The following is a 27,089-nucleotide window of genomic DNA, read 5'->3' as shown; positions in this document are numbered from 1 at the left end:
TTTTCACTTACATACAACATAGATAATGCAAAGATCCTACGGTCTGGATCTTTTCAGACAAACTGATGGGAGAGCTGTTGGCCTGAGACTTCACCATCCCTTCCTCAGCTGACATTAGAGGCCAAGAACATGGGGGTCATGTTTGACACCCAGCTCTCCATTCAACCCCAGGTGTCTTTTAGCATTAAAAAAGTTCTTCCTTTTTCTTCCTCTGCACTCTCGTAAGACAGTAGTTCATGCACTCATCACCTCAAGACTGCTCTGTACCTTGGTCTTCCTGAGTACTTGATCAGACGGCTGCACGTCATCAAGAATGAAATGGCTTAGCTGATCCTTAAGCTTCCCTGGTAATTCCATGTGGTATGCAGACTTTGGACTGCATTGTTCTTGCCAACAGGCGTTTTGCCGCCTGCGCTTCAGTGCCTATTTAAATAGCCCTGCAGTTGTAAGTGGGGAAAAGCCTATCGGCAGGTTGGGAAGGAGGAACTGGGCTTCATGTGGGGGGACCCATTTAAAAATAAAGCAGCAATCACCCGGGGCAAACTCCACATTCCAGAGTGAGTCAGTGTTTACCCCACAGTGAAATGTCTGCAAATCGTTCTATATCCTCTCAACCTAATTCCTGGCAGTGGATGCCAGTTGAGAAGAGAATTCTCCTCAAGTCTTTAGTATTTGGCCCGCATGGTCTTTTTTTCAAGGACGCCCAGTGCCTCTTGGTCAAGAGTTCTTCAGTCCTCCAAGGCGTCGTTTGTGGGGGTCCTGAAAATTAGGCAGGTAAGGATTGGCAGCTGTTCCATCGCATTTCTGGATGCACAAGCCTGGAACCAGCTGCTTGCAGAGCTCTGTACTCTTAGCTCTGAATTGCAGTTTAAGAAGATGTTGCAAACCTGGTTCTTTGCATCTGCCTGAAGTGACGTTGAATTCTAGTTCTGCTGTTCCTCAGTTCATTGAATATGTCAACGATGTCAAGTACACTCTCAAGGGTAGCTGCGCACTCCATATAAACTATTAATTCATCATATTGCAGTACATATAGTACTGCAGCTATATTGAACAAAGGGCTTAATTTAGACTTTATGGGGTCTCCAGTGTAAACCAAAATGGTTCTTGCCCCACCAAAGTGTCAATTTACTCACCTCAGTTGGAAATAGGTGACCAGTTCACTATAGGAGAAGCCTGGTTATTCTGAAGGTCACTGACTCTATTTAATAGGAGGTGACTGTCAGTAGATTACCCTGCTCAAGACCACAAGTGAGGCCTGCGGTCCTGGATAGGAAAATCAATTAATTGGTCGAATGCGCAGGGAGAAACTCTTTGCACATCAGGGTCTTGATTTTTTTTGTTTTTCAGTAGCAAACTTCAGATGTAAAAGTTCTCCATTGAAAAGCAAAATAATTTGCTTAGCGAGAGAAGACAAACGTGATTCAGGCAACCACTGAATCGATGACTACACTGTAGACTTATAGAGAACCTTGCAAGGCAGACTGTATCTCTGTAATGTAATGTAATATAATGTAAGCTGTATTTATATAGCGCAAACTGTCACCCAACGGGTATCTTGGCGCTGTGAGTTACCGCAATGTTAAAGTGCCAGAATGAAAGATGGCTATCCCCAAGACTAAAAAAGGGCAACGAAAGAAGAGCAACGAGAGAAGACAGAAGGTATCTGAAGAAATCCATATCACATCAGCATTTTTGTGTTATTCCTCCCTAGGGAACAGCTACGTTTCATCTTCTTCCTAAATTGAGGCAGATCCTGAGTTTGTCTGATATTGAGGGGGAGAGCATTCCACAGCCACGAGGCTGCAGGAATGAAAGCTCTGCCTCCTGTCCTGGATCTTTTAAATCTCGTGATATTCACCAGATTTCTTGTTGCTGAGCGAAGATTTCTTGAGGGAGCATACCACAAGAATTTATTCTGGAGTGGTTTAGGTCCCCGACCATGGACGGCTCTAAAGACAATACAAAGAGATTTAAATTGTATTGTCTGATGAACTGGCAGCCAATGGAGATCCCTCAGAGCTAAAGATGTAGAGGACCTCCTCTGCCTTTTTAGAGCTAGTTTTGCTGCAATTGTCTGAATTCTTTGCAACTTCCGTATCAGTAGGTTGGGTGCTTCCAAATACAGCGCGTTGCAGTAATCCAGCCTGCTCAGGATTACACACCTCACCACTTGTATCCTGATGGAATCTGGTAGTAATGGGAGGATCTTCCGTAAGGCTCTGATCAAGGAGAAACATGTGCTGACTACTTTATTGACTTGAGAGTCCAGCTGAAGGTTGTTATCCATTAGTGCCCCCAGATTGTATGCGACATTGTTGATTAGCTTTAAATGCCAACTTCAAAAAGCTTCGGTGGTACTCTCTATTTAGTTAAAATGTTTTAAAGGTTTGGATCCAAATTTTTGAGTGCTGATGTGCATATTTTCAAGCACTCTTTTCGCCGTGTACTGCGTACAACATGCAGGTCTCTGGCCATTGTATGTGTAAAGTTTGCTCAGAGGTTTAAATGGGCCACGAACACAGACACTGTATTTACTATGTGAAAGAAACTCCTCTAAGGACATACTCAGTGGTTGAAAAGAGATGGTTATTTACTTAAGGGCTTATTAATGGGAGCCCTGCGTTACTTTTGCATCACATAAAGTGGTATATGCATGACGTTGGGCTCTCATAAAGATTTATGAAGCTATGCAATGCCTCCTTGCATTGCTTTGAGTGGACTCATAAATCATGAGTAAGGCGATCCAGCGCAAATGGCTGCCTCGCCTTACTCTGCGCCCAGGATGCACTCCATGGGCTTTGCAGTGGGTTGTCCCACGCAACACCCATGGAATTTGGCGCTGTCCCAGATTTACAAAGTTATGTGAACCTAGGGAAGCTTCATATCCGTACACCTCCATGAGTGAGGCGTAACAAGGAGAAATATATTTATTTCTCCTCGTTCTTTTCTCCTTAAATGTGTGCTGCAATCTGCAGCACACATAGAAAGAGGAAAACGCCTCTTAGGATTGTTTTTGAGCAGGAAGAAGCCCCTTCCTGCACTAAAACAATCCTGCCTGTAACAGAAGCACCCTTGCACCATGTTGCAAGGGTGTCTACATTGGCACTAGGCTGCCAAAACAGCACCAGCGCAGGCAGAAAGGACAGGAATGCTACTCTACGCTTTCACTTTGGCATGGGGCAAGGTGCTTTGCTGCGCTGCCCTACTCCAATATGTCATAAATGAGGCCCTAGGTCTTCATGACCAGATAATTGTCAATGGGATCCGTTGATTTGGGGGCTTGATTTTAAGACTACATCTTTAGTGTGGTTATTGCCCACTGGCTTTCTTTGTGTTTTACACTGATGTTTACCACTGGTGTCCAAGAGCTTCAGGTACTGCTGTATTCCAGTCTCTTCTTTTGGCTGCCCGATTTGTGTATATAATGTTCATGAAAGGGTGCCTGCAGTGCCTTGGCCCCCCTGTGCCCAGTGGCGTTATTTAAGTTCTGTTATTCTCCCTATTAATATGCATGTGACTACACTAGTGACATCACACAGGTTAGATGGACTGGGAGAGATTCCTTAACTGTCCCAGGTACTTCCGATAATTTGTATGATTAATGGGTTTAAGGCAGGCTGTTCAATCCCCCATCTCCTACCTCACCATGCCCACTGGGTCAATCCTCTTTTTTCTGATGGTGAGGATGGATGGAGGAGGGATGCAGAGCAAAGGAGCAGATTACTTCCTCAACACCCTCCCTCTAACCACCCCTTCAAGCCCACAGCAGAAAAAAGTAAACCTAGAGATGGGGACTAGAAGGGGAGGTGCCCACTTTCTGGTTCATTTCACACAGCCCCTTCGTTTCAGAATGCCTTTCTGTCCAAGGCAGATGCTTTGTGGATTTTTTCCTTAGCATGATAAAAAATCCAAGCACTGTCTGGCTTCTTATTGGGGCACAGACAGACAAATCATGCCTGTCACATTGCTTCTCGGTCCATGAAAAGCATTGTGAGAGGAAAAAGAGTGGCTGTGCCCCCCCAAAAAACCCTAATGCTTCTTGGATTTTTCTTAGCTAAAGTAAAAATCTAAGCAGCATCTGGCTTCTTGCTGGGACACAGCCACACAATTCAGTGCCCCAGCAAGGAGGCAAACACTGTTTGCATTTTTATTTACTCTAAGGACAAATCCAGGAAGCATTTGACTCCTTGCTGGGACACAGACTGGTTTATCTATGTCCCGAGAAAGGAGCCTGATGATGTTTGGTTAATTTCTTAACTCAAGAAAAAATGCAGGTTATTCAGAGCTCTGGTGGGAAGAAAATAATAATTTGATAAAAGACACGGAGGCTAATGTTATGCAATCCTCCTTTATTGCCAAGTCGCCCAGCAGCAAAAAGGATAGAAGGTTAGTGTGGTAAGCATTTTAGAACAGCCATAAAACCTCAGAGTCGGGTGACATAACAGGCCCATCTGGAGCTCCCCAGGGTTTTCTTTGAGGTTTTTGCTTTTTAGCACCCTGATTTATTATGCAGATATGTTATTGGGGGTACTCTGTAAGATTCATCAACCATTTGTGCTAAAGGATGTAATTGGATGTGATTTGGAACTTATACCAGTCTACTTAACTGTATTGTAGCAAATTGAGTTCTGCAATTACATTGTGCGTTTCTGTAATTATTGTATTTGTTCTTATCTGCTTTTATGGTTCTTCGAACCGAAATATAGATGATGATGGTGAAATCTTAAATCTGAAGCCATCTTCATTCTTTAGGGTGGGAAACACAAACGAGAGGAATAATAATAGCCCCTGTGTCTTTCATAAAATCATGATTGTATTCCCGCCAGAGCTATGGAAATCGCAGTTTATGGCAAGGCTGGAGGCCAATATTGTGCATGTTCAAAGCTTTGCCATACCATTTTCCACAGCAATCTCAATTGGTTTAAAATATATATATATATTTTAAAGTAGAATCACAAGCGCGACCAGCTGATTTCAGAATGTCATTTACTCTGCCTCCAACGACCACTGCTTTGCTAGCCATTGCACCACGTGCAGAAAGAACTCCAAACTACTGCACGCTTCCTTAACTCATTTTACTATGGTAGGGGTAGAAACAGCACAAGGAAGCTCCATAAAGAAGTTGGCATTCCCCTGAATGTTTTGGACTCTCAGTCCTGGTCTTGTACTTTTTTAAACCTTTACAATAAATAAGCTCTCATTACCATCTGGATTGGGATAACAAATAGTCCTTTACATAGTGTCTCTCCTTTTCCTGATATAAAAGCACACACCTTTAGGCAGATAACATCTAAAAGAGCCCGAACATCCAAAACACGCCTAATTTCAAGGATGAACATCACAAAGTTTAGACCTCATTCTGACCCCATTCTTCAATCTTCTTTAAAACTAAAATCTACATTCTATGATTAGTGACACTAGTGAAGTTGGTTTCTTCAAACATACATTTCTAACAAGTCTCCTGAAAAGAGGAGTCTAACCAACAGGTAATCCATCCTGCAGGAGTTATCCAACCAAATTGCTGACCTCTACAAATTTGCCATACTACAAGAAACACCACCTTTAAAGATTTCTGTCAAGAAGAATGTATCACTTGGACTAACAGTACTTGATCCGAATCCACTGCAGAACACAAACATACCCAGTGTTCTGTCACCTGCCAGACTCCCGGAAAGCCATGAGCTACACTTGACCAATGGGATACAACTCATGTTACTGTCCCGCCGCATCCATCAGACGTTCCAGAACACACAGCAACAACACCAGGTCTTCTACTAACATTCCCATCACATCTAGGCACCATTGTTTAGACTGCCAGTGCGATGCTATCAGAACTAATACCATTTTCTCTCTGCTTACTTTTAACAATACTTGTGTAATGATAGGGAACAGCAGACAAGCACAAAGTTGACTGCAATCCCAAAGTAGCAGGAAAACATCCACACTCTTCACCACCTCATCTGGTCTCCAACTGTAGAAGGTCGGAATCTGAGCATTTAGCCTGCTTGCAAATAGATCTACTGCAAACGGACCCCACATCATTTGTAATAACCTGAACAACTTCCTGTCCAACATCCGGTCACTTGAATACCTCAAGTACCTTGACGTCCAATCCATTACTACATTTTTCATTCCTGGAAAAAGCTACTCCTGAATCAAAATCATAATAATATTCCTGTCCAGACAAAAATGCCAGACATCCCTTGCCGTTTCCACTACACCTGGTAACCAAGGATCCCCACAGGATATTCAACTACCTTACTGCTGAAATTTTGTCAATTTTTCATAAAAAGTCCATCAATTCACGGAATTCTTCACAAAATTCTGGATTTTGAAACCCCCTGCTGAAAGCTCAAGACAGTTTATATGCATTCTCTTTTACATTTCTGACCACTTCCCCAGGTTGTCAGTGTTTCACATACCGCACCCCAGCTCTCCATTTGGCATCTGACTCTATAACTATCTCTGGAGTTTTTCCCAAATTGCCTTGCCATTCCAAGCCTTCATACTCACTAACCATCAATCTACTTCCATTAAAGCTTCCTGATTTAAATGGAGTTTCTGTGAGTACTTCAACCCGATCCTTAAATGATACGCATTCAACCTCTGCAGAGTCTTTTAGTGTAGGAGGGCTAAAAATATGGCCTGGATCAAAGTCGGTAGCAGAACGAAAAGTTTTGCCAGTTGCCAAAACATTTTTTGCTAACTTGATCACCCTGATCTCTCTGCAAATTGTCTTCCTTTTCTGGATTGGCAAGCTCAACAAGCAATTTGAAGTCCGTATCTGAAAACCTTAAAACCTAAATACACAATCAGATGAACACCTCTTGCTCTCAACCAAACTACAAGTGGTCAGGTGACTTTTTTATGAAGCACCAAGTGGCCGACATTAACCTGAAAGGGAGAGGTGAACCTACACAGCTTTCTGTTCCACTGAAACCTCAGGTAATCCAGACGTCCGTGACATATAGGGAATACCAGGAAATCTTCCTTAAAAACTTATCTTGTCAATCAATCTTATTTCCTTAATTCATCTCTCAACTGATGGATTTCCTCCATCTTGAAGTGTTGTTTTACTACACAATCATCCTGGTTTACGACTGGTCTGAGACCCTTTTTTTTTGTTCTTTTCTGCCAAGAAAATATTGTTCACAAACCCTGTCGAACCATTCATCACCAGCACTATTGCACTCTTCTCAAACAAAACATTGATCTCCTGATCCACCATTCATACTTCCTCTGAAATGAATTAAAAATTCTTGGCTCCTGTACCTGAAAAGAAGAGTCTATAAACACTTTTCTGTGTCCCTGAACCATTTCCACGACCATGCTTCTCTTATTATCCCCTTCTATCTTTCTATATATTGGGAAAGTCTGTCACCCAATTTTTAACCTCCTTTAGGTTTTCTTTTCCTCAAGCAAAACAAGCCTGGTTACTTTGCTGTTGCTGGAAGAAACCTAATGAATCTTGTTGTCCTCTAAATTGTTTATAACCTGGTGTAACAGAAGCATGTGTTGTACCTTGATTACAGTCTTTGAATCAATCCTGCATTATATCTGCTCTGCTAAAAACTCTTTCTCTAGAAACTTTTTTACTTTCTCTTCGAGCCCTCTGGACTGAACTAAAGGTGCCCACAATACTAGACACATCCCTTAAACATTCCTCACCGAACAAACATACCCTTACATAATGCACCTCCTTCCTTTCCAGTTCTTCCAGCTTTAGAATGATTTTTATTAAAACACTTTTACATCTGCCAATGTACAGGGCAGCATTGGTGTTACTTAAAAGGCACACACCCCTTTGCACCCGCTGGCGCATTTCCCTAACATCTAAGCATGAATTGCCCATGAATACATCAAATCCAAAATCCAAATACAAAAAATATCGAATATTTTAGTTAATAGAATCAACACATTCAGGAGTCTGTCCTTACAGCCTTCAGGACCTCTATCTAGACAGTTTCTGGGATAACAACCAAACTTATATAGGTACACCATTAACTTTGGGTCAAATTCTGGGTTTAAAGCCTCCTTATTTGATAAGGTAGGTATTGGATGCTTAGATCTCATATGTGCTCTTAATCACCTTGGACATTTCTCTCCTGATCCAGTGTGTTATATACTGTGTTTCATGTTTGTCTGGTGCCCATTGATGTTAAAGGGGAGGTTAAATTAGTAATGAGTTAAGCATGTAACCCCCACAAGGATCCATTTGGCTCATATCCTGAATTCCTTTTCTTCCATTATCTATTTTTTGTCTCTTTGATTTTCCTCAACCTGAGCCAGAATCAGTATCTGAGGGGCTGCTCAACTCCACATCACCTTACTCGTGAAACCATTACATGCCTCAACATTGTGGTCTTCATTTCTTGGCCTTCAAAGCCTTATCTCCGGTCCTTTATAATCTGGCTGTCCCTTACCCCATGAAGACCATCATGCCTCTTCAGTTTATGCCCCACGGAATTTATCATACTAAAAAACTTCCATTTATGTGTAACATTTTTCATTTTTTTCCTATCTCTTCCTTGTACATCAGTTCTCTCCTACAGTCCAAAACTGTCTTCTACAACAAGCTCTTTAGATCTCTTTTAACAGATAATTTTAGAGGAATTAATTTCTTCATAGTCATTTATGTATTTGCCCATTTGCTCCACCAAGGAAACAAAAGCGTTTTCTACCCCGCCCTGAAGCTTTTCTACAACATTCCAAATATTAATCTACAAATGTGAGCTAAAATGTTATGAAAGAGTGCCACCTAATACTCATACCTCTGGTAAAGAATAATTTAGTCAGGTAAAGAAAACAAACTCTCACTATCCCACGACGTTGCCTAAAATATGGCCGCCATATTTTTCTCAATATTCTCTATAGGTTTCCCAAGTCATAAAGCTGGTGGCTGCATGTATGTGGCGTGTACAGCAGTCGAAACCATGAATAATAAACTACCAAAGCGTGAGCAGTCCAACTTTGGTATTGCACGCCAAATCCTGCCCGCGATCCTGCCATCTCAGAGATGGGAAGCAAAGCTTTGTGGCCGAAGTGCGAGCCAAATTGAAGTTCACTATGATGGCTTGGGCATCAAATGACGGTTGCCCAACTTAAACATCCAAAGCACTGCAATCAAAAGCAAAAGCAGATTAAACGCCCAAACAAGCACATAGTAATACACCCACAGATCCTATAAAGCATTCTAAAAACCTCAATATAAGCCTTTATTAATATTAGTTTATCAATCTAGACATCCTTAAAGCCTCAGAAAGATCATGCTTAGTACATATCTGTGTGTGAGCTGCAACAGAAGAAGGAATATTTCTGCGGGTTCTGAGCTTTTATATCCGTTCAAGAATGTTGAGATGTTTACCATACTAAAGTTCTATCCTTGTTGCTGCTGTGTGAGTTAGCAATGAAGGAGGATTGTATAATATTGGCCCTTGTGCCTTCCCATAAAATCCAAACACCGTCACTTTGATAAGGCACAGACAAGTTCCTCTGTGCCCCAGCAAGGATCTAGGCGCTGTTTGAATACTGCCATAGCCTATGCAAAAATCCAAGCAGAGTCTGGCTCCTTGCCGTGACAAAGTGACACACATCTGTGCCCCAGCAAGCAGCCAGATGCCGACTGTTTTTTTTCAAGCAGCATCTGGTTCTATGCTGGTGCACAGGGACATGTCTGCGCCCCAACAAGGTTGCAGTCTCTTGGGATTTTTTCCTAATTTTTTTTCTTTTACCCTAAGAAAAAAATTATATCAACGTCTGGCTCCTTTCTGGGGCGCACTTACGTCTAGGCACTATTTGGGTTTTTTCTTTAGCTTAATAAATTCCAAATAGCATGTTTCTTTTTGTTAGGGCACATAATTCTGAATTACCCACAAAGCCAGGTAATTCTTAGTTTTCTAAAGCACACAAATACCCAGAGGTGTCTTGGCGCAAGCTCTGCATGTACAGATTAGGAGAAAGCTTACAGGTTCCCAAATAGCCACGTTTTAAATGCTTTACTAAAGGATAGCAGGCTGGTCACAGATTTGACATGCAAAGGTAAGGAGTTCCACGCCTTAGCTGTGCAGATACCAAATCTTCTCCCACCCCACATGGAGCGTTTGAACTTGGAAATTATAATGTTTTTTGGCCCAGAGGAGCTCAGGGTCCTACTTGGACAGTAACACTTTAAGGTTTGACTCAGATATTCCGGGCCCATGTCATGGAGTGCTTTATAAGCAATGCATAAGGCCTTAAAACAGATCCTTTGCCTGACTGGTAGCCATTGTAACATCCGAATGGCTAGAGAGACGGAGTGAAATTTGGGAATATCTAGCAGTATTCGTACTGCTGAATTTTTCAATGTTTGAAGTTTATTCAGTAATTGCTGCTGCATATTTAGGTAAAGGTCATTGCAGTGGACTATTTTTCATAGTACTAGTGAGGCGACTACTGTTTTCTGTGAGTCAGGAGGAATATATGGAAAGAGTTTTTTTTTTATATTCCTAGGTGTATAGAAGGAGGCAGAGATGACCGCACTGACTTGATCACAAAAGGCATGCTTTTTATCTACTATCACTCCAAGATTCCTAGCCGTTCTCACTGGAATCGGAAGAGATCTCAATTACTGCGGCCGCAAGGACAGGGACATGAATGTTACCTCATTTCCAAACAGAATTACCTCTGTCTTCTTGAAGTTTAATTTCAAGCAGTTGATATTATCCAGTTGCTTACTGCGTGCATGCAGTTATGGAATTTAGTTCCAGTGTTGTTATGACTGCTGGAAAGGTAATGAACATTTGAGTGTCGTAGGATGTTAATGAGAAGCCAAAAGGTCTAATGAGTGTGGCCAAAGAGGTGATATAAACGTTAAACAATGTTGGGCTTAATGAGGATTCTTGCGGCACCCTACACGGTAGCGTAAACGGTGTGCAGACAAAGTCCTCCAGTGCAACAGATTGTTCTGAATCAAAAGTTTGTGATTGAGCTATCGAATGGTGCAAATAGGTTGAGCCAGACAAGTGCTGCTCTTCCTCCCTACTCAAGGGTGGCCCTTATCTCCTCTGTTGTCATGATCAAGGCAGTTTCAGGGATGTGCCCACTTCTAAATCCAAACTGGGTAGAGTCCAAAAGATAGTTATTCAGTATTCAGTAGGAAGGAAGCGGAAGACGGGCAATTGGCCAATATCTGCTGGGTTCCTTAGGGTTCAGATTGGATTTTTTAATGAGTGAAAGCACTGAAGCTACTTTCCAATGATTGGGGAAGTGGCCAGTGTGAGAAGTTGGCCTGGTATATGCTGTCCACTACTTGTAGTGGGCACCTTGCACCAGTCCAAACAACCCTTAATGATTATTAGGTTTAAGACAACCTTTATTGAAAGCTATCCTAGTGGTAGCTATGGAGAGCAGCCTTCAGGTTAAGTCTCGAAGCAATGTAAAGCAGCTTGGTTTACCAGATTATAACCTCCTGAATGACCAAATGAAAGGAGAACCACACAAGGTATATATATATAAAATATATGTATTTATTACTAAACACTCTCTACTAACCTCTTTATGAGATTAGAGAGCAAGGCACACAATATTACAGTTCTAAAACAACAGTAAATAGCACAATATGCAATGGCCCCCGGGGGCGACCAAACCATATATTAAGAAAGTGGTATAAGAACCACGACTTGACTAGACACGGTGCCTAGAACACGTAGAATCGCTGGGACCCCAAGGAACCACCAAAGGTAGTGACACAGGGGACCCACGGGGGACGCGTGCAGTGTGAGAACACAGCCGCGAGCTCCGTACAATCCTATGGGAAGTCGCGGTTGGAATTTTAAAGATGAAGGACACTTCGGAGAGGACTAGGAGCAAACCCTTGGAGATTTAGAAGGTTCTAAGGCCAGCACCCATGTGAGCACCGGAGTACTCGTGTTACCTAACCCAGGGAAGCCGGGTGCACTGGTGTCAAATGGTGTCGGGAATCTTCATCGTTTCTAATGGAGAGTTGCTGCAAAGTGCTGCTGCCATGAAGAGAAAAAGTGTCCGGTGTGATCCAAGCCTGGATCGGAGATGTGAAGAACCTGAAAGTAGAGGGGACAGAGTCTGGGTCACTTCAGGGTGACCAGGGGCACGGTAGACCAATGCCCACCAATGCCGGGTGTTTCAGGTGCAAAGAGGTGAAACTTGACTCCACTGCCAAGGGGACCAGGAGTCCGCAGGCGAGCTGTCCCACGAAGGATGTCGAGTGCTAGGGGGTCGGTGTCCGGATTGGAGACCAACAAGCCTTGGCAACGGCAACCCACGCGGTGAGAGTAAAACGGCTTCGGTGTGGACCAGCAAGTTCCTGTGGACTCCCCAAGCGATGGAGAGTCAGGGCACATCTGGAGCAACCAGGTTAGCCCGTTGAAAGTTAAAGTACCCTTCTCAGGGACCCACAAGTCGACGGACAAGGGATCGTAAAGGGACCTCGAGAGGAATCACTAAATACCAGCCCACGGGACACTCGAGGAGTGTAGTCCAGTAATCTTCGATGGAATCACTGCTCGGGTGTGGACTACAAGTAGCCCAAAGCACAGCCTCAGGGATCGCCAAAAAGCATATGCTGCTGCAAATGTGCACGGTGTCCAGGGGTTCGGGTTGCACGGTGTCCACGAGGGCTTTGGATCTCAGTTTTGCTGAGAGCACGGATCAGCCTCGGGGAAGCTTGGAAACCCACCTCCTGTGTTGTAAAGTCTTCGGAGTCCTTCAGGTTCTGCGTAGTTGCAAACCGGACAGATGCGTCTTTGGTGCCTGCCTTGCAGGGGATTAACTCCTTTACTCCAAGGGAGATTCTTTGGTCATCCAACGTCGTGTAGATAGTAGACGTTCTGGGATTCTGTAGCAGAGTTTCATCCAGGTAAATCTAAAGTCCTGTAGCCAGAGGTTCCTACTTTATACCCAAGGAAGGGGTGGGGCAAACTCTGGGGACCCACCTATGGGAGGGTCAGGACAGGGGGGTGGCTACACCCATGTCTTTTGTCCAGTTTCGCGCCAGAGCAGGGGCTGGTAGCCCCTGCAACCGGTTTGACCTGGACTATGCACAGGGACACCAAATGTGCCCCCAGGGCAGACATCAAAGCACTCTTGGAGTGCACCCACCCAGCCCCAATACAGTTAAGCCTGTCTGGGAGGTGGTCACACCTCCCTGTAACAGGAAACCTATTGTCCAGCCTTCCCTGCCAGAGTTTCGTCCAGCAGCAGGAAGGCAGACTCGTGTCTATGGCTGGCAGCATCTATTTTGTGATGCCAGAGTTCTGTGAAGCTGGTACCGTGTGTACCGGTGAAGTCATATTTCTCCCTCTAGTAGGGTGGAAACATACCTCCCCCGCCAGATACTGGTGGGGAGGTATGATTCCAAGGTGTTTGACACCAAACACAACATGTTTGCATGCAGCCATTCCAAAGTTAGCATTTACCGCGAGGTTATAATGCACTTAAGAGTATTATGTTTGGCAGCATCACAAACAACCCCGGAATAAAGGTTCCTAAGGCTGCAGAGGGGCTCTGCTCATGCATGGGCACCCTCTCACATAAAACCCAGGTTTATATGTGCAGTGATATGCATAGATATAGTGAAGCTATATCTAAGTAAGGGGTGCATACACCACCTTACACAGGCTGCTGTAGCAGACCTGTTGTGTCATTTTGAATGGTCTCCCAGGGGTGGCAAAATACATGATGCAGCCCCTGAGAGGCCTCTGCCCTAGGTACATAGTATACCATATACTAGGGACTTATAAGGGTACCCCAGAATCCAATCTGTGGTGTACCTAAAGTACATGCAATCAATTTAGAGAGGAAGCAGCTAGACTGGGGTCCTGGCTAGCAGGATCCCTGCAGACTAAAGTCGGAAAACAGTGAAGCAAAAAGTGGGGGTAACTATAAGAAGCAGATCCTACTCTCCTACAGCCTGTCTTAAACATTCTATTAAATAAATATTGTGTCCTCTTGTAATACAACTGGTGCTATGTAAAGCGCTCTGATACCCGATTCGGGTCAAGTTCGCGCTATATAAAACTCGGTAAAAAAAAATATATATATGCCTAAAAGATTAGTGGCAATAATTTCAGGTACTAATTTAGCAACCGAAGGAGGGCATGGATCCAATGCCGAGTCTGACTTTGAGGATTTAATTTGGATTGTAACTTGCTCTGGTGTGAGAGCAGTAAATTCTTCAGAGACTGCATTGTCAGGGCAGGATAGGAGGGGACGTATCTCCTGTTGCTATGAATGATTTATTGGTTCCCTCAGTGGATGCAACGTCCCTGAGCTCTCTGGACTCTCTGGACTCAGGGATGGCCGCTGTCTTTGGTTCGCCCCCTCTCCTGGCCCCACGGCTGTGCATGCTGGAGGTGCTGCTCAGATGTGACCGCGTCCGCCGATTAGATCCGCCGAGCCTACGTTTTGATAAGGCAGCTGGTGCATACAAATGGAGATCCGGGCTCGAAAAGGCGGTGAAAAACTAAATCCAGGTCAGGTGGGGGATCCAGCACCAGGCAGACAATGTTCGGAGGTCCGCCGGAGTGGCAAAGAGGAAAGCCGCTGTCTCTGTGGCACTTTGTGGGCCGGATTATCGAAAGCCTCTCGCTGGCAGCCTCTGCGTTTGTGCGAGCTTCGTTGTTAGCATCGCATCGCAGGGCGCAGGGCGCCTAATCGATCTGCTACACGTCTGGCGTGAGCAGCCGAGCAGCGAACACTCATGCTGACTCCATCTTGCTCCAGATAATCATATCCATTTACCACGGATGGAGGTTAGTGGCAAAAAAACATTAGGGAAAGCTGGGGGAGGCGGGCAGTCTAAAGATCCCAAAGACTCAAAAGATCTAGCAGCAATACAGCCGCCCTTAGCAAAAAATGTTTTGGGCTCTAAAACCCAGCCCCTGGAGTGCCAATTCTAAAACCCTTGTGTACCCGCCTCTCGCTGAGAACCCCCCCAAGGCCCTCCTGTCCGTGCAAACACATGCACCCAGTCTGCAGTTGGCTGCTGGCCCAGCACCCAACCACCTTCAAGAGACAGACCTGGTAACGTCAGCGGCAGCTCCTGAACAAGGGCCGCACACTGATGTCAATACCCCAGCTGGACCGACGGATTCGCAAAACATTGATGCTGGCTCGTATGTGTTCAACCCCCTTCACAGCCCCTGAGGGCAGCATGGCTGGCTTAGCAAACTTCATTCAGAGCCTGGAAGCAGCCGCTGGCGCACAAGCTCCTTGGACACCAGAAATCGGGCCTGAGCATTTTTTCTCTGTCTCTGACGGTGCAGTCACCTCTTCGGAGGAGGGGTTTGACTCTAGTAAGGATGATAGTTACGTCTCAACCAGAGACACTGGTACTGTTCAACGGTTAAAGAAAACCAAAAACCAAAGCAAGCGGCGCAGCCAACTGAAGTGGTACTACTCGGATTCACAAATGTCTTACCCCCCGGACGAGGACGAACCTAACACAACACAGCGGGGAAAAGCAAAAAGTCTGCCAATAGACACTGCTGAGCCCTCCCTATCTTCTATCTTAGCTTCTATCAAAGAGTTCCAGGAGGAGGTCCGTGCAGACAGCCTCGCAGCCAAAGGCGCTGCCAAGAAGCTGCAGGGAGGTATACGACGACTGAACAAAACCTGTAGAGACATAAGTGAGCGTGTCTCTATGGTCGAGGCACGCACCGAACATCTTGAAACCGAATCCACGGCGGCCAAACTGCAGAGCGAGTCCAACACTGCTTGTTTGACGGATTTGACGTCTAAGATGGAGGAGCAAGAGAATCGCCAACGCAGAAACAATCTTCGCCTGCTTGGAATACCGGAGGGAAAGGAAGGGGATGACCCCAGGCGATTTATTGTAAAACTTTTACAGGAATCCTTCCCTGATCAACCAGGCTGGGACTGGGACTGAGAAGTGCAGAGATCTCACCGCTTTCCCTTTAATCTAAAACGGCAGCGTGATGGCAGCAGCACAGCCGGTGGACAGCCAAGGGTGTTTATGGTTTATTTTGGCAATTTCCTCCTGAGGCAGCTAATATATGACCAGGCTCACCCAAATTCCAAAAAAGGGGCTACTGGCATAACATTTTTCGCAAAACCTGACTTTTGCCACCAGAAAGTAGAGTGGAGGTGGCGCCTAAGGCAACTAATTACCCCATTTCAGCAGCTGGGTGCGGAGGTCTACCTTATGAACCCCGCCAGACTCAAAGTAATATTCAACGGGGGCGCAAAAATCTTTCTGTCTGAGGTTAAGGCCAGTGAATATTTAGACGAAATGAAAACTAAGAAAAGCCTCAGATAAAACGGTCACCATAATGTAGTATTTATCTGGTTTTTCAGGCGTGGTCAGCAGCCGGGACTCATGACTGACTACCAGCATTCAGGTTATCCCTGATTGCTCAGAAGAGGGGGGGGGAGGGGGGGTGGCTGGGCATCCAAACCAAACTCAGAAGAACCAAGGATATTTTTTTTTTGTTGTTTGCATGCACTTACACATTCATTTATGGAGACATTGGGCGAGATTAAAGATTCCACTAGGCGAAGCATATTCGAAGGCTCGAGTAATTTCTGCTTCAAACTTTTTAGCAATACCTAGATGGCTAAAATAGATTCGCTCAGGTTTATCTCTGCCAACATCTGTGGGCTAAACGACCCTTTAAAAAGACAAAATGTAGCACAAGGCCTGCGCTTTCTGGGGGGCAACATCTTTTGCCTCCAGGAGACGCACATAGAGGGTTCACAGAGACACTTACTAGACTCACTGGGGTTTAAGGTTGCGGGGGCCACTACATAGGGCTCCAAAATAAAAGGGGTAGGAATTTTGCCAGACAGGAGACTCTCACTTAAAAATCCCAGAGTTAAAACTGACCCATTGGGCAGATGGGTAATCACCGAATGCCACCTAACTCCTAATCTCCCTTTCACACTGTGCTCATTGTACGGGAGCAATACAGATGACCCAGGGATCATTAACTTGGTTTCAGGGGAGCTAGCACACTGGCCTACCCCAATCATCCTCTGTGGCGACCTTAACATACACTTGCCCAGTGACTGGAAAACGGACAACAAATGGAGGTATAAAGGCAGAAAGCCCTTAGTATATCAAGCAGTAACCAACTTAGTTCAGACCCATGGGCTAAGTGACATTTGGGCTAGCCGAAATCCCGCACAACCTGGCTACACCTACTTTTCTGCTCCTCATCATACATTTGTCAGATTAGATTATTTTTTTATCTCTTCCTTTCTACTTAACAAATGCACCATAGACATCTCACCTCACTTTATGTCAGACCACAATCCTCTCATCTTAAATATCAAGGGATTAGGGAACTGGAAGGAGGCCCCTAGATGGAGTTTTGAGAAAGCCCTTTTACTAGATGCAGGCTATCGGTTACATATGCAAGGTTGGATAAAGGAGTTCCTGGAAATAAATATTGGAACCGCTTCAACTATGATTGTCTGGGATACTCCTAAAGCGGGTGTTCAGGGTGAAACCCTGAGGTTTTCAACTAGGAAAAACAGGAGGGAGAAGCTGCTAATTTGTGACCTCCAGGAAAAACTAAGGCAAGCAGAAACGAAACTGGTCCTATTGGTCAACTCTGGTCAGGATACTGAGAATATCCAAAAAGAAGTAATTCTTGCGAAGGCAGCAATCGGGGCTATTTTCGCAGAAAAAAACGCAGCAAAATGGGCGACTACGCGAGAAAAGAATTACGAGTGTAGTGACTGTATTGGGCATCACCTAGCCGTTAAAACCAGACAACAGTTCACTAGTAGCGAAATACATGCAATTAAACTCGCAACAGGGATTAAGACTAACGACCCCAGTGCAATACAAAATGGATTTCAAGAATTCTACACTAAATTATACACAGAAGAGAACGGCCTGGGAGCTACCTCAATAGGAAGCGAGATAACTAGTTACCTGAACGAGGCTGACTTAGAACAACTTACCCCTGATAGTAGGGAGCAGCTGTATCTCACCCCTACCTGGGATGATATCCTGGAAGCCCTCACCAGTCTACCAGATGGGAAAGCCGCAGAAATGGACGGCATTCCTGTGGAGTTCTATAAAGTCTTTGCCCCACAAATAAAATCCATTTATACTGACGTAGTGACCTCAATCTGTTACGGGGCTTCCCCTCCTGCTTCCTGGTCTCATGCCAAAATATACATATTCCTTAAAAAAGACAAATCGCCATTAGATATGGGCTCATACAGACAGATTACACTTATTAACTGCGACTCTACGTTTTTTTCCAAAATAATGGCAATCAGAATATCCTCCGTGTCTGAATCCCTAGTCTCAGAATGGTAACACGGTTTCTTTCCAAAACAAGCATTTACAATGCAATGGTCTCGGCATTGTCAAAGTTAGAGCTATTGGTATTGCTCTTGGCATTGCTTTGACATTGACTTAACAGATGTTAATGCAGTGATACTAATGTGAAACACAAGCGTTCAAGAATTAATCTGGTTTAATCTGAAATACTCTTTAGCATATTTTACGTGACGTTTGCTGCATTATTAACATGACGAATATTTTGATAAACGATGCTTGCTTTGGCTCCTAGACACAAGCCAGACCTGCTCGCCCGATGAACTTCATGGCTCACCTCTAAAAAGGTACGTTTATTTACTCTTTTATTTTACGCAGATATCGTTACAGTTGGTAAAATAAACCACGCCCTACAAACTACGCAACTAAACACTACGACCATTAAACGTCCCCGAACACACAAATCTGCATTCGACTTCTGCCGCAAATATTGAAGTGCGAGTGTTATTATTGTGAGGTGAGTTCAGAAATGATTCCGCTGTTTGCTGTCAAGATAAGAGCAGGGCCGAATCCGCAGTCCGTCCTATGAGCAGCTTAATATTCACGCTTCACATGAGAGAGAGATCCGTCATCCGCCGACGAGCACCGCGACACGCCCAGAATCACTGCACGGACAGCTGGTAGACCTGATCCTCGCTATAAGAGAGTATTTTGCAAACATTGGAGGATTGTGGCGTAAAGGCCAGAGCTGCTGACCTTGGCGCTGGGGAGCCAGGTTCAAGCTACGTCGTGAGCTCAACTTCCTGTGATTCTGGGCAAATCACTAAATCTCCCCGTGCCTTCCAAAAGTGAATGCGTCCTTGTGTAACGGAACGAACTGGAGCTCACGTAAAGCGCTTGAATGCTTTCATGTCGAAAGAAGGCGTCTATGGATTGTTACATCATCCCAGCCATAAATCTGACCTCTCTAATCTGTTAGGACACTGCCCGCGAATACTATGACGGGCTCCGCTCTCTTTTTCCACTGTCTCCGCCTGTCAATAACAGCCTGTCCAACCCTGAACCATGGCAGAGGGCAGCTCTAAGACGCAAGAATGCACACAAAGCGCTACTCACACCGAGGCTGGCCAGCCGGGTCTGGGCGCCAACCCTTGGTTTGCAATGACGCCGTTCGCTGGCAGCGAGCACAGGGCGAGAAGGCTGCTCCCTGCAGGCACCGGGGTGATGTTGTGTCTGCTCCTCGCTGCCTCCTGCCTGTGTGCATACATCCGGCACACCGCATGGACGCCCAGGCGATACAACCCTCCCCAAGAGTGCGGCCCCGCCCCCTCCTTGCCAACGGATGAGCAGCAGCAATAAGCAGAAGAGATGGTGCACCTGGTCGCAGTCTGCAGGGACAGCGAGGAGAAGTTCCCGCTGTTCATCGAGGACACCCTGACGGCAAGTGAGAGCGAGGGCAAGAGTGGGTGACCCGTGGTGCAAAGGTAGCTCGCTGACTTTGTAACCAAGAAACAGCACGTCATTTTCGGATTGGGGGGCGTGTTTTTGTTTCTCTCCTCTTGCCATTGGCTGGAATGTTTACATTCCAGAGGAGAGAAAGAATCGAAAAAACACGCCCCCCGAATCCGGAAAAGATGGGGCTTAAACGGACAGACGCCCCTCTCCTCCAATGGCTGGCCTCCGTTTAGGAAGCCAGCCAATGGAGAAGAGGGGCGGGTTCAAGCCCCGTACTGAAATCATTAAATCTCGCGAGCGAGACTGCGAGAGGCATTGGTCCTTTAAAATAGAGGAACATGTATACAGCGTACAGGAGGGTAGCCCATTGGCAAGGTACCTTGAATGCAAAGTGGATCTGGGGATTGAGAAGTACTTTGACTTCAGTCATCCGGAACTGAAACACTCCTTACATATAACACTTAGACTGGTTACCTTTTCCAGCTAGGGAACACATAGTGAGATGTGAAAGGTACCGGCAAGGTAATGATCGCTGTGACTGTACTTTTGGTGTAAAAGACACTGTTAAGCACTTTTTGCTATTTTCCACCAAGTTTGACCAGGTCTGTAAACAATGGTTACTCTCTCTATTCAAGCTTTATGGTGGTACTCAGTCTGTATTAGACGGCCTGACACTCTGTCTAAGGACAGATAAGCAAATACATTTTAGCTGGGTGTCCTGTGTCCTTCTATTTTATGGGTAATATGGCCGAAAATCAAGCGTTTGGAGCGGTCGGCTTAAAGCAGGCGAGGCATGCTACGGGTAGTATTATACTGTTCCAGGATAGATGAATAAGTATTTTTTTATCCTTGGGCTCTTCTATGCATGTTGGCATGGTTGTAAGCCAAGTATTTGGGGTGGGGTTTGGTAACTTAGACTAGGCCTAGTGTACTATTGGTCGGATAACGTGAGAGAGGTAACCGCGATAATGCATGACATCTAATAGTTTTGTCAGGTGGCTTGCTTTGAAGTAAGAGTTGTTATACTTGACTCCCATACAGTACAGGTCTCGGCTACTAATATGTGTGCAATAGATGAGGTTCTATATTGTCAAATATTAATTTGATTTGACCGGCATGCCGTGAATTGTATGGGAGTGTTTGCTTCCAACAAAGAAGGGATTTTAGGATGGTTATTAACAAGGAAGTAACGACTCCACTATCATTTTAAGACATTAAATAAGAGTATTGTGTTCTCTCCTACTTTTGTAGAAAACGTCTTTAACTAAGAAATTGGTAACCCAAGTTGTGTCAAGGGGGGAAGTTTACAATGAATAACACCCGACTGTTACTAACTTGTGGGCTCTGAATCATTTAGCTATCTGAAGTGTACCATTGTACAGCAAATGTCAAAGCAGATAAAGGGCAATTAAAAAAAAAGAACAAATTGTTACCTTTGATACAGAAAGAGATGATCATGTTTTATTAGTTAGCTGTAAAAGCTTATATTAGTATGTTGGTTTCATTCTTTAGTTCCGTTATGCACATCATATGCATTCTTTATAGAAGGGATTGTGTATGGAGGGTTTTTATGTATTGCTTTATATTATTCATTATGCAATGAAATGGTAAATTTGATCTGTAAGGCATTTTATATTGTTTTTCTGATGACAATAAATACATTGCTTGACTGATTGAAAATAACAAGGGGGCTTATATCAGCTCCTTAGATAGATAGGTCTAGCAGCAAGAAAGACAACAGATTATAAAACAACAACGATTCAGAAACAGTTTCAGGAGAGGGTATTGAGGGATGAATTCAGCAAATAAAAGGAACAGAGCAGGCTGTAAGCGGGGCGGGGGGTGCAAGAGGTAAATGGTAGGTGATTGGGGTTCACAGAGTAACTACAGCCATTAGGTTTGTGTAAGTAATGGGGAGACAAGACCGGGTTTTTGGTCATGGTAGAAGATGAGACGGGTACTAGCGTGAGATCAAGAAGGGGAAATATCGAGGGTGACACCTTGAGTTGAGAGGATGCAAGAGTGGAGATAAGTTTCTATAGCGAGCGATGGCTAAGGGACTGGAGGAGACTAGGACAGGAGGAAAAGCGAGTATAGGGTGAACCACGGAGCCATGGGGAGGCTAAGGAAGTGTTGAAAGAAAACCAAGGTAAATGGAGAAACAGCAAGGGTCCCTGAAAGATATTAGCTCAGATAGAGTTTAAACGCCTACTTTTTTAGTACTTTGCAGCGTTAGACAGGGCCTTAAGAACATCTGAGGTCACGTCCTACTGACTTCCCATTGGAGAGAACTGACATGCAGGGTCAATTAGATTTTTTAGATTGCACTGCAAAACGGGACAAATGTTCCATTGTGTCAGCAATCTGACAGGCGCGGGTCCTGCACATCTGTAGTTACCCCAGAATTCCTTAAGTGAAACCGGCACGGTTCTTGGCCTTCTACGTGTCTCCAATTCAAGCTAAACCCCTGCGCACGTTCGCAGCCCAGGGCCTTACTGGAGCATATAGCTAGGCAACTTAAAAATTAGATCGTCAGCCCCGAATGCCCAGTTCAGGTCACAATGCCGTAAGTGACTGCTGGTGCTAAGGGATATTTGGAGGGCCTGCTGTGTGTGGTAAAAACATTTCTCAACTTGGTCTCAAACTATTCCACGCTGATCGAAGCAGGAGCTGAAGTTATGCAAATCTGAGCAGGCGCGCTCAGCTTTCGAACGAGTCAAAGTAAATGCTTCCAACCCTTCGGGGTGACCTTTCAGGTGAAACTGTTGGCCGGTGGCGGAGGGCCGACAGCCCAGCGAAGGAACATTAAGAAAGAGAGGGAGCGAGGGGCACACAGTACGTATTATCTCCTAATGAGCCACTCGCCAGTAACTAACCGCAGTGATGCTACGGAAAGTTAGATGGAGATATAACAAATGAAAACGCGCAGAAATGACAAAACCTGGTTTTGAAGTTGCAATCCTTTGAGATCTGGTCAGTAACATAAAAAGATCAAATTAAAGACATGGCTCACCTCATCGACTCCTGTGGGTTGGCCTCGTAGCACACAGCACAGACCTGTTTTGACAACACGGCCTCAGGGGCTGAAGAGCCTGATACGCCATCACCGCCTTTCTCCGAGGCGAAGCAGAAATGCCTCGGAGAAAGGCAGCGGCGTTTCCGGATTCGGGGGCGTGTTTTTCTTTTCTCTCCTCTTGCCATTGGCTGGAGGAGATAATCAGAAAAGTTGAAAAAAACACGCCCCCGAATCTGAAAAGGACGAGGCCTGTTCGGAGTGACGAAGCTCTTCTCCAATGGCTGGCCAGCATTCAAGAGGCCAGCCAATGGAGAAGAGGGGAGAAGAGGGGCGGGTGCAAGCCCCTCTTCTCCAAAACATTATATCTCTGACTTCCGGTTCTGCCTTCGGCAGACCGGACGGTCCTCGACCTAAAAAGGCACCACGGAGCATGTCAGTCGGGCTATTACCCTGTTTGACGCAGCTCAGGCAGCAGGAGACCCGATGTCACTAATACTACTAGATGCCGAAAAAGCATTTGATCGGGTCTCCTGGCAATTCCTGTGGGCTGTCATGGACAAGATGGGTTTTGGGCCTAAACTCACACAGGCTGTACGGGCTCTATACCAACAGCTGACAGCCTGTGTTTCCATCAATGGGCGGTTTACTGAGCAATTCAACATCTCCCGGGGTACTAGGCAGGGTTGTCCCTGCTCCCCCCTGCTATTTGCCATTTATATAGACCCATTCATTAAAAAAAATTGAAATGAACCCCGCTATCTCGGCAACAAGTATGCAAGGTATCAACACCAAAGTTATGGCCTATGCCGATGATCTGGCCATAACTTCCCCTGATCCTGAGAATGCCATTCTGACACTGGAAACGGAGGCACAAAAATTTGGGGAAATCTCGGGGTATGCACTGAACAAAACGAAAACCCAAATAATAATAAATAAGGAAATTAGCTGGACCGACGTAAAAGCAAAATACCTGGGGGTCCTCATTTCCGCTAATATTGATGAAATTGTAACAGAGAACCTATCCCCTCTTGCAATAGAAACCAAGAAAGCCCTTAAGCTAATTGACAACTTACACCTGACACTCGTTGGCAGACGTAATGCAATTAAAATGACCTATTTCCCGAAACTGCTCTACTTCTTTCGCACCATACCACTTGAATTTAGCAATGCTAATCTACAGGAATTTCAGCAAATATTTACGCAGTTTATCTGGGCTTACTCACAACCTAGGCGCGCTGTAAAACAGCTGTCTCTTCCTAGAGAGCGGGGCGGCTGGGCCTTCCCTAACGTTGTGCTATATTAATGGGCTTCGGTCCTGCAGTATAGTACTGAATTATTAAGGGAACACTCTCTCCCCCCTCCATCTGGACTTCCCTCACCATTCCAGCTTTTATTGGGTGGAGAGCATCGCGGCTGCCTCTTCAGACAGATAACCTTTGGATACTACAAACGTGTGAGATTCAAGACCTTAATGAACTCCTTCAAGGTCTGCCGTAATATCCGCAGAATATTCGGGCTGGGGAGATTTAATTATTGCTCTCCTATTACTGCAAAGAGCAATCTTCCTGCCATCTTTGATAGGTCCTATCTATTAGAATGGCATAATGCAGGTATCATGAAATTGGGAGACCTAATCACCAGTGAAGGAGTTAAATCCTTTCCTGACCTGCAAAACAAACACGGTCTGAGCAGTCAAGAGGCCTTTAAATACTTTTTCATACAGGAATTTCTCTCCAGAAAAGTTGGGGGCACTACAGGGTTTGCTGAAATAGAACTTGTCAATACCCTGTGGGACACTGCGACTTCTCGGATAGGTCATATATATAATGCACTAAACAGACAAACTTTAGACGATCTACCGAGAATCGCGGACAAGTAGCATACTAAGCTTGCGGCTCCACACAGCATATTTTTTAACTCTTTAGTACTTTCTCAAAACATCTTGCTGTCAGCCAAACTACAGGCACAACACTTCAAAACCATATTTTTTCTGTATATTACCCCCAGCAAAATTGCCAAATGGGAAGTCGGCAAAGGGACGTCATGCCCTCGGTGCTCGGAGTTTGGAGCCGACTCAGTTCACATGTTTGCAACCTGTCCTAAGCTCTCCTCAGTCCTCTTGAAGGTACAGGAATTTCTGGGGAAAGTCACCTCCCAGGCCATGGTACTAACCCCTACAGTCATCTTGCTTGGGACCCAAACCGAAACTAATAGAAGCAAAGGCGGGTCATTAATTTTTGTCGCCATGGCAGTCTGGAGGATCTGTGTAGCGTCAGTTTGGCTGGACACTGATACCCCACCTTTTTCTCAATTGCTGGCTAGGCTAGCTGCAACTTACCATTTAGAAAAAGCCATCTATGCCAAGAAAGGTTCTAAAGGGCGAAAGAAGGGCTTAGACATCTGGGAAGCATTCACTACCTGGCTGGAGCAGCCAGGGTAACCAGGCATGAGATTTTTTATTTTCTTGCGCTCGTCTTCTTGTTTTTTTTCTCCCTTTTCTTATTTTTCCTCTCCATAGTGCAATCAATTCCTGATCTTTCTTTTCCTCTTTTGTGTCCTTGAATCGATAGCTTATTGATGTGGGGGGTGGGGAGTGTCTTGAATATCATACCTCTGTATTATTTAGTTTGAACTTTAAATTAAAAAAAAAAGAAAAGAATGATTTATTGGATAAAAAATGTTATAAACCTTTATCACTTTGTTTTAAACGATGTTAGGGAGGGTATCGCAAAAGGATTGACTGCTGTCTGCCGAGTTGCTAGGAATAGTGGTCAGTTTGATCACTGTCTCAAACAGATCTTTTGCCAATATGTTTGAAGCTTCAGTTTTTTGTGTTAAATGGCGTGATTTCTCTTTTCCTAACAGAGCTTTGTAGTCTGCCATCCTTTGCTTATATTTTACTTTGTCCATACAATTATATTCTTTTCTCCATTTTCATTCCTGTCTTATACAGCATTGTTTCAGGGTCCTGAGATTGACAGTAAATCATGGTTCTGAAGGTTTGTTTCTGTGTTGCTGAGATACCTTGGTAGGAGCTAGAGCAGTCATCGCCAAGTTACACCAATTAGAATAGTTTAGGGTTGCTTGATCTAAATACTCTACATTCTGTGGCTGTGGATGATTGAGAACCGATTTTAATCGATCAGATTGGATTTTGTGCCAGGTACGTGTTGTGCGAACATTATGAGAGGCATTATCAGGCTACCCACGACCAGGTAGATTTAGTTGAAATCGCACTGCCTTATGAACTGACCAAATCAGGGGCTGGGTACTAATTTCAGTTAGGAAGACATTTTTTTTATTTTTATTTTTTTTATTGGCATTTGTAATTGTGTACAATCAAACAACAACCATAACAGTGCGGTCACAGCACAACAGCATCCTTCATCCAAGTTGCCTGATCGTTTTCTAATCAGAGGCCTTCTATACCCACCACCCTTTCATTTATATGCTAATCACTTAGTGATTCTGTGGAAGCAGTTTGCAGATAGTTCGTTAGGTATGCCCAGTAGTCTCTGGGTTTTGACCCAGCAGGGAGTTCTTCTTCGTAAGTCCTCAGGGTATCTCTACAGTACGTTAAGTCCGTGAGCCAGTCCTTCGGCTTTGGGATCCGCCTTCCATACCAACATAGTGAAACCCTCCTTTTGGCCATTAGCAACGCAATCACACAGAATCTGCGCTTTAGAGCCCCGAACTCAGGCAGCAGTCCCAGCAAGCAGGTTTTGGCCTCGCAGCGCACCTCACCGCCCACCATGGCCCCCAGTATTTGCGTCACCTGTTCCCAGTATTCCCCCACTGCCCCGCACGCCCATGCCAGATGAATGAAATCTGCACTTTCAGCCCCACAACGTTCGCATTTAGAATCCCCACGCAGCCCATAGCGGTGCAGCCTGGCCGGTGTGTAGTACGTCTGGTGTAGGTATTTAAAGTGTAGTATACGGAGGTTACCATTAGGTGTCAGCATTCCCGTCAGGGTACAGGCAGTAGCCCACTCCTCTTCTGTTAATTGAGTGTCCAGACAGCTATTCCACTTCTCCATGGAAGCGTGTGTGTTCGCCGCTATGTCTCCCTGCATTTTCGTATATAGTGTAGATACCAAGTGTCTGCTCGCAGGTGTGGTGATCAGCCATTGCAACGCGGTCAATTCCGGCGGCTCCGACGGGTATGTTGGGTACAGTCGCTTCACAGCTCTTTGCAATCTATGATAATTGAAGCGAAATAGTGCCGACATGTTACTAATGAATGTTAGGTGTTCTAGTGTTTTAAAAGTCCCATCTTCGTACAGGTCCCCCACGGTGTCGATGCCTACTTGGCGCAGCAAGTCTAACCCCACTTTTTCTTGCGTTA

The 27,089-nt window shown here is 44.9% G+C and overlaps 1 long non-coding RNA gene across 1 annotated transcript in view; it reads left to right on the top strand.

Annotated features, from left to right (window-relative positions):
• LOC146867958 (uncharacterized) overlaps positions 1-27,089 on the top strand; it is a 312,366-nt gene that overhangs the window by 63,600 nt on the left and 221,677 nt on the right. The gene's annotated exons all lie outside the window — the stretch shown is intronic.

Source organism: Triturus cristatus, chromosome 1_2 (assembly GCF_964204655.1).
Source record: "Triturus cristatus chromosome 1_2, aTriCri1.1, whole genome shotgun sequence".
NCBI classification, from domain to species: domain Eukaryota; kingdom Metazoa; phylum Chordata; class Amphibia; order Caudata; family Salamandridae; genus Triturus; species Triturus cristatus.
Note: the sequence above shows the minus strand (reverse complement) of the source record. Positions and strands in the feature narration are given on the sequence as shown.